Raw genomic sequence first — 17986 nt, 5'->3', positions numbered from 1 at the left:
AATTTTCCATCTTCTTTTTTCTTTATCTTCAAAGAGTTAAAAAAAAAACCCCAACAACCTCAATCAGTACAATAAAAAAGGAAACTATTCTCTTCTCAGAGTAAAGATGTGACAAGACAGGGAATATAGGATTAGAGGTTGGGAAATGGATCTTTCTGAACCTTAGCTTTATTTATAAAATTAGAAGGTTGGTCTAGATTGCTTCTTAGGTCTGTATCATCCTATTATTTCAGAGATAGATTTTCTAGTCTAATGCCTCATTGTAAGCATAATTTAGGGTCATGACCTAATCTAAGTTTGATTTTTGGTCATCAGGGGATATCCCCAATAAAATACTCAAGTCAGTTTGAAAATCTATGGTAGTTGAATCAATATAGAGAGAAGAGATCAAGGAGAAGAGAGAGGGAAAGGGTATAGGATTTCACCCACCTGGCCTGTGCCAGGGGGAGTTCAAAGTCCTCTGCCACAAGGTTTCTGAAGAAGATTAGAGGCTTCTAAGTGGATAGTGTTTGGAAGGTAAAGGAGGAAAAATCAGCCTAAACTCCAAGAGAGCTCAGAGAAGACGCCTCACCTGAACTATGTTACTAGGCTTCCTCCAGTATGGTATCATGGGAAACTCACCTCTAAACCAGATAGTAGCTGCCACCATGCCAAGATGCCAAGCTGAGCAGCAAGCTGCCACCAGCCACCTCTCTGCCACAAAAGAGGCTGGAGAGAGGAAGTGCCACCAAATATATAGATGATTTTACACCACTTTCCTGCATCTCATCTGTACCAGTGGTAGCTTAAGCTTGACTTAGGACAACCCAGGGGTCTGTCAGCTGTTTCTGATTTGCCATTTGCTAGCACATGTCTATCATAGGCCATCCTCCTAGATACTTAATCCTTAAGTATGGGTATAGACATTCCTGATTTTGTTAGACTAAGTAGGGTGGAATAATCTAAAGTTCACATCATTAATAGATAACTTTTAAGATTAAAATTTAGGGGAAACTGAGGCAAGGTAGAAATTAGTTTCTCTGCAAGGAGTATTATATTTTTAGAGGTTTATTAAAGATTAAGAACTTAAGAATATACAAGTAAGAAAAGCACGTGCGAAAGAGGGCTGAGAGGCCCATTCAACCTCACCTACATCATGAAAGACCTGTCTGTTTGCAAGCCAAAACAGGAAAAAGCGCCAGTAGGCTTTTACAACCAGTTAAATAGAACTTTTGATCCCTCCCCAGTGAGGATCTCAGTGAGATTACAAAGCATTCTGGGAGCCAGAGCAAGGACTTCTGGGGTTTGGAGTCCAGAGTTCAAGTCTCCATTCTTACATAAGGTAGAGTCCCAGAAACATTACACAATTTGCTAAAGGCCATGCAAGTCTCTATATTTCTTATTACATAAAGTATTTTTAAAAATATATGAAATATATATACATATATACATGTATATATACATATATATAACATATAAAGTATATGACTTAGAGAGCTGAACCTACAGTCTCTCAAGGTTCAGGGTCCTCTGAATAGGTGTGGTGGTCAGTCAAATAAGTGGTAAGAGACACTGCATGACCAATCCTGTGTTTAGGCATCATACAGAGTTCTGCCATGCACAGGGTTTATGTGTATTTTATAGGTTCAGTGAGTACATACTTTTCTGACACACAATCATTTCTCAACATACATGTTTCCATAGACCCTAACAACAGATATGAAGCCTAAGGAGATAGTCAAAGAAACATTGTTGCTATAACAGAAATAGATGAATGAAATAAACAGGGTGATCTGGAGGTTAGTTCCCCCTGACCTATGGGATGACCAGTAAGGAGAATCATTGTTGCTTTTAATCAGCTTTCGCAATCAATCTCAATTACTTAGGAGATGGGTAACAAAACATTTTGTAGCTAGGTATGGGGTTAGAGGGTAACTTAACACAGACCAGAATTAGAATTTTTCCTCAATTTTCAAGTTTCATTTTTCATGTGTTTGATTCAAGCACCTGGCAGAGTTGCCTGGTTAGGGTAAACATAACAAATCAGTGAAGTGTGTCTGTAATTTGTGTTTCAAAGGAATGATTGATGTATCTGTTTTGCTTGGCCTGCAATGGGTGTGGGGCCTCTGAATGTACCTCTGCTAAGAGAAAGAAAGGAGGGATAATGGGTAGTGATCTTTGGGTTTTCATCCTGTGAATGTAATCTTTTTAGGGCAATAATCTGAGAGGATTAAAGTGGGGTATGTGTGGGCATATGTGTGTTAATCCAGTAAGTATTAGTTCTTATGTTATTTCTCCTGTACTGGGAAGAGAACAATAATGATAACAATTCCATTAGTAAGGGAAGTTAGAGGGAGAACTCACACAGAGGGGGTTCATTGGGTGCCTCATCTTTTCTGAAGGTTGCTCTTCAGCCTTCATCATCCCAGACACTGTCAGTGCAGGTATGATGGCTCTCCACAATATGATATATAAAATATAAAGTATACATTTACTGTATAAAGCGAAAGACCAATTCTAAGTCAGAAGAGTGATCAAGACTTAGCAATTGGGGATTAAGTGACTTGCCCAGGGTCACATAGCTAGGAAGTGTCTAAAGCCAGACTCCAGATCTGGTGCTCTATCCACGGTGCTACCTAGCTGCTTTCATATAACAGGTATTAAGAAATATGTATTCCCTTTCCTTCCCCTTTCTTGTAGATATAAAAAAGGCTTATCGAAAAGTCTTAAAAGTCAGTGTGATGGGGGCAGCTGGGGAGCTCAGTGGATTGAGAACCAGGCCTAGAGACTGGAGGTCCTAGGTTCAAATACACAGTATTGACTCCAAGACAGAAGGTAAGGGTTTTAAGAAAAAAAAATCAGTGTGATATAGTAGATTAGCAGTTATTAATAATAGGTAGCTTTTATATGATATCCATGTGAAGACAGTTTGCTCAGTGCATTTACAAATCTAATTTTATATTTAATAAAATTTAATTTGGTGTTCCTGTCCTATCACCTCAGGAAAACCATGAAATGGATGTATGAGCATGCAGCCTAGTACCTCCCATCAGATTCAAGAGTTGTAAAAAATTTCCAGGGGCACAAAAACTCTTCTCAACAAGAGACTAAATCTTGGAATTGGTTCTCTTTCCCCATATTGGCTCTGAGCTCTATATTCTGATATCTTTTTTTTTTGCCATGGATATATTGTACCATCTACATCCTGAGATTTTACCAAGGAAGCAACCCCAGGACAGCCAATGCCAGACAAGTGTGTGAGCCTCACAATTCTGGTTCCAAACTTTAGGAAGTTGGCATCTTGCCTTCATGAGCTTCTCATTGTGTCTTAAAAATTTCTTTTAATAAATGACCAATATTGCCCTTACAACAGCTCTGAGAGGTAGATACTATATTTATCCCCATTTTATAGTCGAGGAAACTGAGGCAAACAGATTAAAGAACTTGCCCAAGGTTTCATAGCTAGTAAATAACTGAGACTGAATTTGAACTTAGGTCTTTCCAACTCCAGGTCAACTCTTATCTATTCACTCCATTGCCTAGGCATCTGGTTTCAAATGGGTAGATTTGAGTTCAAGCCCCAGCTCAGCCATTATTGGGGTATGTGACCTTGGGCAAATCCTTTCACTTCCTTATGCCTTATTTCATCATGTATAAAATGGGAGCGCATTTGGCCAGATAATCTGTAACATCCTTTTGGGTCTAATGACCTGAGAGCCAGAAAGCTACTTCTTTGTGGAGTACTGGGCAATGGAGCACACACTAATGAAGAAATTGAGGTCTAGATTGTCAAAATTCCTTGAGGGCAGTAACTACAATGAGGAGAAAATTAAGTATCTTGTCAATTGAGTACAAAGACTTGAAAAGCAGTACCATTCCTCAGACATTTCCTATCTGTGTGACCCTTGGCAAGTCACCTAACACAGATTATTACCTAGTTCTTGCTGATCTCCTGCCTTAGAATTGATATTAAGATAGAAAATAAGGTTTTAACCCTGCCCCCTAACATTTTCAGAATGCAAAGATTGTATAGTAGAATTCAGAGATTAAATGAATGTCCACTTAGGTGAATGTTGTATTATCTTATACAATAATTTATTCAGCCATTCCCTAATCAGTAGGCCTAAGATTACAGATTTAGAGCTGAAAGGAATTTTATAGGTCATCTAGTCCAAGTCTCTTATTTTATTGATAAGAAAACTGACTGTTTGATAAGGAATCAGAGCTGTTTCCACAGAACTGTGATGCTTCATTTAGCATATTTTCTTCACATGGTTGGAATGAAACAAATGTTTGTTTTAATGATTATTACCTAAACCAAATACAAGCACTAGCATAGTTTGATCTCTGATACCTGTGTCTTTCCTTTCTAGATGTTTAACTGAGATTTAGCAATCTTCAGGGAAAGTGTTCCATATTGGCTTTCCCTGAGACCAAGAAAATGTCACAGTAGAATGTTAAGCCTGGAGGAAATTGCCTTGTGGGACCTTCAATAGGACTCAAACATATTTTCCCAAACCTTTAAATGATTGATGGGAAAAAAACCCATAAAATTTATGCTTAAGATTCATCCCTTGTTTTTTGGTTTGCCTTGTGTGAACTTTAAATTACTCCATCCCATGTAGATCCTACTTTATGGAAGATAAAGTTGTAAACTCCTGATTGAACAATGAAGATACTTAGTTCTCACCTTATAGTGAAGCTAGAACTTTAAGCTAAGTCTATTTTTAGATCTTAATACAAAAAGATGTTAAGTAACTATAAAGGTTAAATTAATCACAAAAAGGTCAAGTAACTAATAAAAGGTGAACTTAACAAAGAAGTGTTAAGTGACTCTAAAGATATAATCTAATCAAACAAGATGAGAACTAAAGAATGGGCATTTAGAGGAGGGGACACAAGGGTGAAGGGTCTATATATTGGCTCATTTCCTCTCTCCTGGTATCTTTTGTGGTAGAGAGTTGGCTGATAGCAGCACGCTGGGCCTTTTGGCATCTTAGTGTGGCTACAAGATATTGTCTGGGTTGGTGGTGAGTTTTTGGCTGAATTTTCCTCCTTTACATTCCAACTTTATCCTCTTAGAAGCCTCTAATCTTCAGAGACCTAGAAGTGGGAATTTTAAAGTCCCCCTGGCACAGGCCAGGCAGAAGAAATCCTATATCCTCTTCCCTCCTTCTCCTTAAATTCCTTCCCTCTATATTAATTAAATTACCATAAAATTCTAGACTGACTTGGGTATTTTATTTGAGATTTTCCTCGGTGACCAATTAAATCTAGATTTTAAATCACAACCCTAAAATTATCTTAACAGTCTGGCTAATCCACAAAGGTTGTGATCAGGACCCTCAAATTTCCAAATTTCTGTGAAATCTCTTTTCTTTTTGTTTCTTCGTTTCTTCCTTCCTTTGTTTCTTCCTTCCTTCTTTCCTTCCTTCCTTCCTTCCTTTCTTTCTTTCTTTCTTTCTTTCTTTCTTTCTTTCTTTCTTTCTTTCTTTCTTTCTTTCTTTCTTTCTTTCTTTCTTTCTTTCTTTCTTTCTTTCTTTCTTTCTTTCTTTCTTTCTTTCTTTCTTTCTTTCTTTCTTTCTTTCTTTCTTTCTTTCTTTCTTTCTTTCTTTTTCTTTCTGTCACACATTTTGCTTGGGATAAAGGAGCAGCCCTCTCTAACAGCAAGAGAAGGTATACCTTATTAATCACCTGATTGTCAGGGTCAGCAATTTTTGAAAAGTAAAATGCCAACCTAGATAGAGAACTGAGTGTGGAGTCAGGAAGACCTGAGTTCAAATCCAGCCTCATACTACACTAACTGTGTAACCCTGAGAAAGTCATGTAATCTCTGTCTGCTTCTTTTTTTTTCACTGGTAAAATTGGGATAACAATAGCACTTATTTCCCAAAGTCATTATGAGGACCAAACAACATAACAATTGTAAATGGCTTGGTATAGGGCCTAGTATTTAGTAGGCACTTCCTTTACCTTCCCTCATTATCTTTGTTTATCTAGCATCCGAGAGACTGCAACGAAAGACATTTATTGAGTTTATTAGTGTTGTAAATGTTTAACAATAGCTCTCTAGAAAGAAAAAAACATATGAAACACTTAAGTTTAAACTCCATTTTTAACATTTCTCCATCACTTTCTTAAGTCTAGATAATCAATGAAACAATTAAGTAAGCTTTTATTTGTTACATTTACTGATTACTAAGGTATAAATGCTTCCACTAAAAATGGAATAATTGGCTCTTTTATATCAGATTGAACTAGTGCCAGTTCTCCCCCTTCTTTTACTAAGTGTTGAGGATAAACATAGAAAAACCAAATAGCCCCTGCTTTCAAGTAGCTCACATTCTAATTAAGAGAGATAACATGACTTCAGTTGCTGCACAGAGGGAAAGTCCCATGCAAAAGTCAAATGGGGTCATGTGTAGTCTTCAGTATGGGTTAATGACCTCTGATACCATTTCCTGTGATCTCAGGTCACTCTTGGGACTTATCAAGATAGGACTGCCAGGAATGGAATTTTTGAGGATTTGCTGCATCTTTTGCCATCTTAGTAGAGGGCAGGGACACAGGGAAGGTTGGGGTAGAATTTGGCAAATGAATGATTCTACAAAAATGCAGGGTGTCTAACCTTAACCCAGAATACCGGCTCTTAGGGGTATGAGAAGGAAGAATTTGACCACAAGCTTCCTTTATCTCACCCAGTTTCTTGGCTCTACCTTGAATAGAATAATTCTTAAATCATATGCAACTATGGGAAGAATCTATGATCCTGTCATGATGGAGAACTCCATTTATCAATGTAGATTGTAATCCATCTCTGACTTTGTTGATAAATCCTAGAGAATTATTTGAAACTTAGAGGGTTTCAATGATTTGCTCAGAATCACACAATCAGACAATGTCAGATATGGAATTTGAGCCAGGACTTCCTGACTTCAAGCCCAGGGTTCTATTTTCTATCAGGAGTGTGCTGGAGTCAACTCAGACCAGCTCATGAGAGCTTAGGAATTCCTCATTACTGCTTCCACTCCTCTATTGCTCTTTGGCTCTTCATCTTCTCCCTTTGAATGTGCTCTATTAAAAAAATTTTTTTTTGCAATATCACTCACTCTCTAATCCTTTTTAATGTTAATATCCCTTCTCCCTTGAAATAATTTCCTTCTACCTCTTCCAGGACCTTGCTCAAGAAGTCATAGTGTGTATCTCCAATCTCTTCTCTACTGGTTCTTTTTTTAATCTAACTACAAACATGCTTGGGTCTCTCAAGTTCTAAAAAAGCTTTTCCTCAATCAGGGATATTGCTGTAAAATGCTTAACAATTAGATTTCAGGGAAAAAAATGTATTCACAAAACACTTTAAAACATGTTTTTAATCAATGTTGTTTTTATAAAAAATTACTCAATATCCTTCCTTCCCCTCCTAGAGAATCATCCTAAATAATGAATAGTATTTTTAAAATAAAAAAAAAGTACAAATGAATGCAATCATTCAATACATTGAAAAAACTCAAAACACATTCAATGTGTAATACATATGGACCTTCCACCTTTGTGAAGGGTAAAGTGGGAAAATCTCATCTCTTTTTTTTAAAAAAACAATGCTTTTTCTTTGTAATTTTGCACTTTTAGGGGGCAACTGGTTTAAAAAACAAACAAACCTGTTATGGCTTCCCGAACCCACGAGAAGCCACAAGGTAGGAAGATAGAAAAAGGATAGAAGTTTTGGATACCGCGAAGGGCGTGTTGGAGCCGAGTTCGAGATGTCAGAAATAAGTCAGAGATCAGGTCTTATTAATATCATAGAGCTGCATCCAAGCCCCGATCAGTGGACTTCTCTGAAAGGCTATTTCCCGTCCAAAGATCCCAATTTAACACTTCACCGGTCAGAGGATGATATAGCTCAGCTAGGAGAATGAATAGAGAATAATAGGAAGAATTAGAGAATGCTAGGTATTAGCATTGGAAAAGAAAGAGACACCTGGCCGAAGGCCAGGTTTCAGGTAGAGATAGAGAGGAAAGAGAAAGGTGGAAAGACAGTGTTGAGCAATCCTGTGAGATCATCAGAGAGAGAGAGAGAGAGAGAGAGAGAGAGATATGGCTGCGGGCTCCCTTTTTATATGCAAATGTTCTCAATACATATTGATGAGTTACATAGTGTCTCAATACATATTGATGAGTTACATAGTGTATTGCCATTGGATAATTGCAAATTACGACAAGGTGAAGGTGGGGTTTTATCCTCAGGTGAGTAAGACAAAGGGAAGTGAGATTTCATGCCCTAACCTTAGCCATGCTGGGAACAGAGTTCATTGCCATGTGCAGAATGGCCATGTGCCCACACACAATCCTTGCCTCTTCATTATACATATGGGCTGGAGTGCTACACCTGTAATTTTGTACTTTTGCACTAAAAATTAACCTTTAAATTTTTTCATGTGTGGTGGTTCTTTCTACTTGTACTATTATAGATATCATATATACATACATATCTAGACATGTATGTACATATGCATTGTGCATATGTATGTATACACATGCAGTATCTATAATGCATATATGTATGTATGTATATATATATGTATGTATGAATCAAAATACCATATATAGTAGCAAGTATGGCATAAGAAGTATAATATCAAGGAGAAGTTCTGGAAAAATACCAAAAATTTGACATGGAGATATGATGTGGTAATGATGGGAACATCTGCTGGAATTTGTTCTCTGCCAAAAACCTAACAGATGATAAATTCTTGACTTGTCTTAATGATATTTTCATTTTCCAATAGATGAAGAAAGGGGAATGGCCGTTCTATATCTGGATCAAACCAATAAGGAGAAATGTTCCTAAAGGAGAAATGATGAGAACCTTGGAAAACAAGGAAACACTTGTGTAGATGGAATTTGCTCCCTAGAACTATCTTACCCAGCATCCCAGTTGTGTCCTTACATTATGTGTGTATGCTATGTATGAATGCCCTGAAGATACATTTTTGATGTAACCCTGCCCCTCTCTCTCTTCTTCCTGGCTGTGGAGGCTGGGGGGAGAGCTTGGCAGGAAAGTTTACTCATGTGGTCATACTTAAGCTTTGTACTTCTATTTTTTTACTTCTACTTCAAGTGATTACTAATAAATCTTATAAAATATCTTGGAGTTATTGATATTAATTTAAATCTTACACACTTCATCTTAGACTTTATGATAGAAAAGGAAATAAAAGTTGGTCATAGTCTGAAACTCACTGTAGATTTGGGGAGAGATTTCAGAATTCTGATAATTGATAGGTAGGATCCAAACAGTGAACATTCCACTTGAGAAGTCAGTCTAGAGAGCATAAAAAGGTGACAAGAATAAATTTCTTTTTTTTTTAGAGTTTTTCATTTTTTTTAATCCTTTCCAAGCATTATTCGTTAAAGACATAGATCATTTTCTTTTCCTCCCCCCCCACCCCCCATAGCCGACGCGTAAGTCCACTGGGCTTTAGATGTTAAGAATAAATTTCTAAGGATCTGAATAGAAACAATTCAGATGACATGGGGAAAAGGGAACAATCTAAAGAGGCCAATGTGATTTCACTGGAAACTCATTGGCCAATTCATGTTAAAAATGACATTTACAGAAGATTGAAACAATAGCAGACAATGAAAGATGAATATAAATGAGTAGCATGGCCTCAAAAAAGTAGTTGAGGAGTGTTAAAGCCTAGAATGAGCTGAGGCAGGTGATGAGAGCTAAGTACAACAAAAATGGATTTATAAAATCTAGCTTGAGTATAAAAGGAAATTCAAAGAAGGGATTAGGCCATTGCATAGTGTATATGGAATATTAGATTAATGAGAATTCTTATTTGACTTCCATTTTCTTTTCCTACTGTAAGGGGTTAAATTAGGGGTTATTGATTGAATATAGCATACTATTGGGTCGCCAGGGATTAATTCAATCCCAATAAAATATTCAAGTCAGTTTGGGATTTTCATGGTGGTTTAATTACAATAGAGGGAATAAATTAAGAAGAAGAGAGAGGAAAGAGAATTTAAACTGCTCCAGTCCAGGCTGAGCCAGGCAGGATTTCAGAGGTCTTGGCCAATGGGCCTTCTCAATCTAGCTCGGCTACCAGCCATGAGGCCTCCTTCGAGATGAGGGGTCTCCTAGGAGGATAACGCTTTAGGAAGTAAAGGAACGGAGAAATCAGCCTAACCCATACACCAAGCATACTGAGAATATTGCCACAAGCTCCCCATGCTCCCAAGCCCAACGTCTCTATGAGAGAGTGCCCAGAGATAGGAAATGATGTGAAATATATAGACAGTTCTTTACATCATTTCCTACATCTCACATGTACCAATGGTAGCTTAAGCTTGACTTAGGACACCTAGGAGGGTCTGTCAGTTGCTTTCTGATTTGTCACTTGCTAGCACATGTGGGTCATAGGCCATCCTCCTCAACAGTTAATCCTTAAGTAAGGGTTGTATACATTCCTGGTTGCTGGAGTTTCTAAAGACTAAGCAGGGTGGAGAAAATCTAAAATTCACACAAGAATGTTGTGTATAGATAAAAGCAATATACGAGGGCTTTAGGATGGAAACTTCTAGAAGGCAAGGTCAGCTTTCATGTTCATCTTTGTATCCTGAGCCTAACACAGTTCCTGGAAAATAAAAAGTACTTTAAAATTCTTTTTGAGGATTTACATCCACAAAAATATTTATAATATTTCTTTTTGGTGATGGCAAAGAACTTGAAACTAATTGACCAGAAACAACTGGTTTCTGTTCAGTTGGCAGAGCGAACCAATGCAGAGGGAAATAAACAGAGAAAAAGGAACAATTTACATTATAACAACAACATTGTAAAAATGAACAATTTTGAAAGACTTAAGAGCTCTGACCAATGCTAGATATATAGCGCTGGGAATCATCTGCATAGAAATGGTACTTGAACCCATAGGAACTGATTAGATTACCAAATGAGATAGTACAGAGTAAGAAAAGAAGATGGCTTAAACAAGAAAACACATAATTAGTGGACATCATGAAGGAAGGTCTAACAAAGAAAATTAATAAGGAATAGTCAAAAATGTAGGAGAAGAACAATATCACCAAAAAAAACAAAAAAAAAAACCAGAGAGGGGACAGTATCAGTGAGAAGAGGATGACAATGAGAAGATCAGTGACAAAGATAACAGAAGAGTCAAGAGAGATGAGAATGGAAAAACAGACTACAAGAAGAGATTATTAGTAATTTTGGAAAGAGTAGTTTCAGTTGAAGGCATATTTCAAGAAGGACTGGAATTGAGTGAGATAAGAAGTAGAGTTATCTCTTGGAGATGGCTTTTTTCAAATTTAGCTAGAAAAGGCAGGAGAAATATAGGACCATAATTAGTGGATAATAGAATCAAGTGAGCAAATTTTTTTTTTTTTAAGGATGAGAGAGATGGGAAGCAAGCAGTAGATAGGAAGAGATGTATATTAGTAAGAAAATAAGGATGATACAGGGGAAATCTGCTGGAGAAAATGGGATACAATGGATGCATCTAGAGGGCTTGTCTAGGTAAATAGAGGATTACTCCTTTGCTTGAGATAAAAGAGGTAAAAGAAGAGAACAGGGGAAGATTCACGTGAGATGAGGAAGAGAGAAGCAGCAATAAGTGAATGGCTTCTTTTTTTCCCAATGAAATATGAGACAAAGTCCTCAGTAGAGAGGTTGGGGAGAGGGGGTTCTCTGAAAGACTTGAAGAGGAATGAAAAGATATGGAATAGTTACTGTGTGGTTAGTGGGATAGTGAATTTATAAGAGAAGTATAAAAGGATTGTTTGGTTTCAATGAAGGTCCAGCCCAAATTATGTAACAGAAATTTGTGGTAGTTAGTCAGCAGTGTCATTATTTTTCCTTGCTCCATTAAGCAGATTCACAAATAGTAGAAAAATCAATGGATGGTGAGAGTAATCCAAAATTTGAATTTGAAAAAGCATGCCTTGCTTTGCCAAAACATGGAGGCAAGGACAAAGGGACAAGAGTCAACTGTAGAACACAGTGTATAGTTAAATGTATTCACCAAAGGTTAAAGAAAGAGAAGGGAGGAAGGATAGCCTAACCAGTGCAGGGATGATAGTCTGGGATCTAACGAAAGGGTGGATAGCCTGGAGGTCACAGTAAGAATGAACAGAGTTTAGCAGCTTAAGATATAGGGAAAGATGGAATGATAAATGATTGTGAGCAGATAAGGGGATGCCAGAATTCACAAACTTGGAAGAACACAAGTTGGTTATGGCAATATTAAGGGCATGGCCATCTCTGTGTAAGGGCAAGGTAGAGTAGAGGGGTAGGTCATAGGAACTGAGTATATTGTATTATTTTATGTTTATTGATTACTGATTTAATACAGTTATTAAGTAAATAACTGGGATTATTATTTATCACTAAAATATTGAATATCTACTGATATTACATGCAGAGCATTTAAAGCCATAGTTATTAAAATGAATAGTGAAGTTGCCTAATTATCTTTTTACATAAGTCCTGAGGATTCAAAGATAAAGTGAAAAAATAGTTCCTGTTTTCAGGAAAGCTATGTTCTAAATTCTCCTTCACTACTAGATTTTCGTATTTCTTCCATTGAAAAGTGGTGGTATTGCCTCACCATTCTATTTTTGTTTTAAACTCTCTACCTTGATAATGTTGTGTACAGTATGAAAAAATGCATTTCAAAAATACCCAGACATACTCATTCTTTTCCATCAGCACCCTTTAGATATGGTTATATGAAAATTTTAAACTTGATTGTGTGTATTTATTACAAGGAATATTAATAATAAGTTGAGGTCTTCTCGTATAAATATAGGAGTTGAAATGGAGAGAAAGATTGTGAGCCAGGTACTGAACTCATTGAAGAAGACAGGAGAATATTTTGGGGGTCCCTAGAAAGCAGCTACTAGAGTCTTAATTGGGTGACAAATTTGGTTTTAATGAATCTCAGTGTAAGAGAGAGTACTGAGTGATGGTAGTAGTGGAAAGGCTGGAAGTGGCCATGGGGAGAAAAGACTATCTTGACTCCCCTAGTGAGTCAAGTGAGTTGACTAGTGAGTTGAAGGATATGAGTGAAGACACAACTAGTTCTGGAAAAGATGGCCAGGGGAGCAATGATGACAGGAAGAAGTCAGGTTTTTAGTGAAAGTTATAGGATGGAGGGAGTAGATAACAATAGGTTTAAGATGAAAGCAATTTTGTTAATTGTGGAGCAAGCACAGTGGAAGAAGCAGGAAGATCTGAAATAGGACATTGAATTAGGGAAGGAGGGATTTGGGTTGAGGGACATTTCCATACTGCCTGGACAATAATAGCCAGGAGTTCAGAATAACTGATATATAGAGAAAGAAAGGATTGGAACATGCTAACCATTGAGGAATGGTTATTTGCAGAATATCAGTGGCTGGGGAGATGTCCATTGAGGGAAACAGGTGATCAGATGGTCCAAGGTCTTTCTCTTGAGGTCCAATCTTGTGGCAGGTGGTGGTGTTTTGTTATGTGATATTCTCCCAACAGGCAAAAGCAATTGAAGGCATGGCCTACGGGAATCCAAACAGAAGGCAGGATCTGAAAATTTGTAGTGTTTCTAATCCTAGAATGACTTTCAGGGCATGGAAAAGACCTCAAAGTGAGAATAGAAATGGAGATGGAGGATCTGGAATTTATGTAGAACTCCCTGGGAAAGTTGAAACAAAGAGGCCAGAGGTAGGTGGCTTTGATCTGGGGTTGATGCAGGGCTTTGACAAGGAGATTCTGGTATTTAGGCTTCTAATAGAGATGGATATTTGGGGCAACCTTTCTTTGAGAGTTCCTTTGAGGGTAACTTTACATTAAAAAATTCTGGAGCTTGCAAGTTCCAGAAACTGGATCTTCTAGAGAGAAATTTCTAATTTGTACTCTTTGGGGAAGGAAAAAAAAAAGATAACCTCAGTAATTCCTGTTTGGCATTACACTTGAAGCACAAAGGCAGATAAGGATTTCTCCTCTTTCTAAAAGAGCACCATCATGGGGCAGCTGGGTAACTCAGTGGATTGAGAGTCAGGTCTAGAGAAGGGAGGTCCTAGGTTCAAATCTGGCTTCAGACACTTCCTAGTTGTGTGACCCTGGGCAAGTCACTTAACCCTCATTGCCTAGCCCTTACCACTCTTCTGTGGATGATGGAAGATAAGGGTTTAAATAAAAGATAAGGAAGATGGAAGGTAAGGGTTTAAAAAAAAAGAACACCACCATATCCTTACAGAGGATTTTAGCTGATCCAGAAGCTAATGGAGACTGCAAGTAAGCATCATTCATCAGAACAGCATCTGGCATCATCCAGTGACACAGCATATGGTGGAGTCTAGAGGCCAAAATTCATTCAGGAGGAGTTTGAAGATTTCGTGATTCTATGGTCCTCTGAAGACACTAGTGACCCTAAAACCATTAAATGATACTCTTCTCATGTGCCATGGCCACAGACAATTGCTGGTTTGTACCCCTTCTCACTAGTCACACGTTTCTTATGTGTGTGCTTCTTTACTCATATCCTCTCTCTATTTTCCTTTCCCCTGCCGATGTTGAGTGCATTTATAGGACAGTGTGCGCTAGGTATACAGAGGAGATGCTACTTTTCTTACTAAACCATTAGCATAAGTGCTTTTCTTTAAACCAAAGGTGTCAAGCTTGGGGCCACTAAGAAAGAAAGGCTGCATGAGATTAAAAGCTAAATGGGAAATATTTAATAAAATAAAAACACAATACAACAAAGTTAATATTGATTTGTGGCTTTCTAAGGCAATATGCTGCCCTCCTTATCTTTTTTCTATTTGAGTTGATACCACTGCTTGAAAATGTGTCCTTTGCCTGGTAAAAGGAAAAACATTGGTAGGGGCTTTGAGGTATGACTGATAGCAGCAATGACTCACCAAATACCTCGCACCTAGACTTGCCATGATCTGGGATAGATACAAAAATATGATAATAATGATAACAAATATATATATACATACATTTTAAAATATCCATTCCCTAATAGATAAGTAGTCAAAGTATATTAGAAATTTTAAATAGAAGAAATGAAAGGCATCAATAATCATATGAAGTCACTGATAATATGAGATCATAGATATAGAGTTGGAAGGTATCATAGAGGACATCTAATCCAATTCCCTCATTTTACATATGAGAAAAACATAGCCAGGTAGTTAAATGACTTGCCAAAGTGGTAGAAGTCCTAATAAGCATCAGAGGCAGGATTTGAAATCATCCTCTGTCTGTACAGTGCTATTCTAAATTGCCTCTTAATCAGAAAAATCCAAATAAGAAAATTTTAAGATTTTACTTCACACCAGATGAGTAAATGTGGAAAAAGACAAAAATGGTATTTGTTGTAGAGTCTATGGAATGATATGCAAAAAGTTACTAAAAAGTACATGTGTCCTTTGACATAGCTATACCACAGTTAGACCTATACCTTTAATAGATCAGAGTAATAGGAACAGGTTCTTTATGTACAGAAATATTCTAGCGCCTCTTTTTTTTTAATGATGGTAAAAAATGGAAACTAAAGGGATCAGTAGAATGGCCAAATTAGTTTTCTTACATGAAAGTGATAGAGTACTCTAATACAATAAGAAATAAGTAGAGAGATGATTTCAAAAGGACATGGAAAGACTTATATGAATTGATACAATGATATGATCAGAACCCAGAGAACAATTTATACTATAATATTAATATCATAAAATGAACAATTTTGGTGACTTTAACAAACTAATGAAAAACAAAATGAGCAGAACCAGGAGGGCAACTTATACAATGCCAACAACATTGTAAAAAATTAAAACTTTGAAAGTTCTAAGACCTATTTTCAATACAATGACCATCCATGATTACAGAGGACTGATGGTAAGACATGCTATCCATTCATGGTGCAGAATGAGACACATTTTTTTTTTGGTATAAAATCATTGAGGGAATGTTTTGTTTGATTGTATATTTGTTACAAGGAATTTGCTTTCTTTTCTTCCCCCCCCCCAATGGGGAGGAGAGAAAATACATTTTTGTTAATTAAAAAAAGAAGGGGGTGTTATCAATGTGAAAAGTTGTATGAAATTTCAGATGAGATCACTATAATTAATATTATTTAACTTTTAAATTTGTTATGAAGTGAGAATAATTTTGAATTATGAATATTTGTAATGTAAAAACAAGACCAATCTGTAAAATGGGGGTGGGGGGAATAGGATCTCTGAGACAGCCACACTAATGTATAATTGGTGAGTCTATGGATTGTTTCAACCATTTGGGAAAACAATATAGAAGTAGCCAAGATCAGTAAAATGTATAAGATCTTTGACCTGGCCATACCACTACTGGGTCCATGAATGAATTAGCATTTATTTAGTAATTTACGTATTTAGTAATTTATGTGCCAGTAGTTGAGTATAAACACATAAAAGTGAAGATAGCCCTTACTCTCAAAGGGCTTACATTCTAATAGTGAGATAACATAGGGGAGTGGAGGTCAAGGAGGACCATTTTGATTTGGAAGTCTACAAGGATGAATGAGTGGACCTAAGGAGTATGGCTTGTCAAGAAGCAGCAACAGATTTTTTTTATGGTTCAAGAACTGAAAAGTGGAGGGTGGGGAGTGGCAATGAGGGGACTATGAGTGTAGTGGCAAGATATCTGGTGAAAAGATGCCTAGATGTAGTGTATGACTGAGGCAACCACTAATTAGTATAGCAGGGTTCCTAGGGTGAGAATTTCGGGAGGGGGGGCAAAGATGGTTGTCAGAGAAAGAGGAAAAGATCTCACATATTCAAACGTTTTTATAGCTGTGCTTTTTTGTGGGAGCAAAGAATTGTAAAACAACTGGTACCTATCAATTGGGGAATGGCTAATAAACTGGTACATGAATATAACTGAATATTATTATACCTTAAGAAGTTAACAACATGAATAATTCAGGCAATCACAGAAGGCATTGTATAAACTGCTGAGGTTCATATATACAGAAAGTTAGTGGAAACAGGAAAACAACTTATATAATGACCAAAATGCAAAAGAAAACTATATTGATGATTCCAGAGCGCTGAACCTCACAGTAGCTAATTGTGGCTTGTGGAAGCTGTCTCCTTCTTCTCAATGGGGTCTCAGTTGTTAGTTGATTTGTGAGCTTAGCTACAGTTCTTTTATGCATTTTAAGGTTCTATGAGGGATATGATGACAATTCTTTTTCTTCAGGAAGAGCAATTAGAACATGTTTCTGTCTATCTACCTATCATTTCTGTCTCATCTAAATTGTTTCTTTATTATTTCTTTTACAGAAGGCCTATGCCTTACCCTTTATTATGGTAAATAAGAAGCTTTATCTGAAGCCAAAATAGTTCTCTTTTGAGAGAAAAGTGAATGAGTGAGTCAATGAGTATTTATTAAGATCTTCCAGGGCATCTAGAAAGCTCAATAAATAGAGAACCAGGCTTGGAGACAGAGCTTCTGGGTCCAAATCTGGTCTCAAATGCTTCCTATCTGTGTGACCCTGGACATGTCACTTAATCCTAATTACCTAGCCCTTACCATTCTTCTTCCTTGGAATCAATACTTAGTACCCATTCTAAGACAGAAGGTAAAGGTTTAAAAAAAATTTCCTGTATGCTAGGCATGGTGCTAGGTGCTGAGGAAAAAAGATAAAGCCAAAAAATAGTCACTGAACTCAAGAACCATACATTCTATTGAGAGAAATACTGGGAATAGATATAAGTACCTAGAAAATAGATGTGATATAGTTGTAAGTGGATTTTGGGGAAAAGCACTAATAGGAGGATGGGGAAATGTTTCTTGGTGTCTGAGCTAAACCTTGAAGGAAGGTAGGAATTCTAAGACACAGAAGTGAGAAGGGAGGGCCAGTTTGTGCAAAAGTTTAGGGGAAAGACAACTGTCATGGGAAATAAATCATAAGTTTTCTCACTTTTGTTTCATGTTTCATAGTTACTTTGGGTCAAA

This window comes from Monodelphis domestica, chromosome 3 (assembly GCF_027887165.1).
Source record: "Monodelphis domestica isolate mMonDom1 chromosome 3, mMonDom1.pri, whole genome shotgun sequence".
In the NCBI taxonomy this organism is placed as follows: domain Eukaryota; kingdom Metazoa; phylum Chordata; class Mammalia; order Didelphimorphia; family Didelphidae; genus Monodelphis; species Monodelphis domestica.
Note: the sequence above shows the minus strand (reverse complement) of the source record.